This window comes from Acanthisitta chloris, unplaced genomic scaffold (assembly GCF_000695815.1).
Source record: "Acanthisitta chloris isolate BGI_N310 unplaced genomic scaffold, ASM69581v1 scaffold33143, whole genome shotgun sequence".
Taxonomy (NCBI): domain Eukaryota; kingdom Metazoa; phylum Chordata; class Aves; order Passeriformes; family Acanthisittidae; genus Acanthisitta; species Acanthisitta chloris.
The window spans coordinates 79,256-80,362 of NW_008666281.1; the positions used below are offsets into that span (position 1 = coordinate 79,256).

Genomic DNA, 1,107 nt, shown 5'->3' on the forward strand with positions numbered 1-1,107 from the left:
GCCAGCCAAGCAATGCCACTTGTAGGATGGAATTTATTCACCACTTCTCATCAAAGCTCTAGCACAGCTTCTTAGCGTGGCTACAACTACACGAGCAAATTAGAGAAACATCTTACATCCAAACGACAGCAAGTAAAAAAGTTTGTAAGCATCATTTAAATTAGCAGTGTGTAAGCGTCATTTCATTTAGCAGATGTCTGCAGTCATCTGCCAAATCAAGCACTCCAAGAGAAATAACTCCATGTTTAATCCTTGAACAACTATTTTTCAGTCTTCCCTTCTCCCACAACAGTTAGAGGAAGAAGAAAGCCCTAAGGTTTAAGAACCTGAGATCAGCAGGCTGCTAAGGTATTTTGCCTCACAATCTAAAGCACATCACTATCAATACACTTCAGTTTTTTAAAGCCTACAGAGGTCAAATTTAGGATTACATTGCACATAACAGGTCACACAACTAACCAAACCCTCTGCACAAAGTGACTTGGAGGTTTTTTAAGAATTAAATAATTTGCTTTGTTTTCCCTTGGGAAAGGGAACATTCCCCTGATACCATGGCACCAGCCTAGTACTTGGGAATCCTGAGTTCAAGTCTCTGTTCTGACAGACACGTTGCAAAGAATTTGTGAAGATGAGCCTCTTTCCCATCTGCAGAATGGGAGTTTCTTCCTGAGGGTGCTGAGAGCAGACACAGCTTGTTGTCATGAGATACACACTTAACATAGCCATGAGAGTTGTGTAAAATCTAACCCATTAGAAATCTTCGGAAAATTGTTATTCTTCAGGTACAAGCTATGGCAGAACTTTTAAAAAGGTTTTCCCTTCTTTTTAGGGAGCAGCATTTAATTGAGTTCTCCTAGTACTTCAGAAAGAGCAGGCATCTCTGGATGCTCCCAGGATCCCAATATTCCCTAGGTACTATATTGATAACACAGTAATAACTCTCAAAACAGTCCTAATCCATCTTTCCTTCATTTTGAACATACTTCTATGCTCCACCATACCCTTCACTAAGCCTTCATCTTCCAAAAACACTCAACTCAAGGAGCACCAGTCTCCAGCTTTCTCTCTCAAGTGCAAGACCCTGTATCCTGACCAGACACACCACCA

At 40.9% G+C, this 1,107-nt stretch overlaps 1 protein-coding gene across 1 annotated transcript in view; it reads right to left on the minus strand.

The window, feature by feature from the left end:
- The window catches only part of SESN1 (sestrin 1), a 10,880-nt gene extending 10,390 nt beyond the window's left edge, over positions 1-490 (minus strand). The window contains exon 1 of the mRNA XM_009072023.1: positions 482-490. The gene's annotated coding sequence lies outside the window, so the exon portion shown is untranslated. The remainder of the gene's footprint in view (positions 1-481) is intronic.
- Positions 491-1,107: the final 617 nt, after the last annotated feature.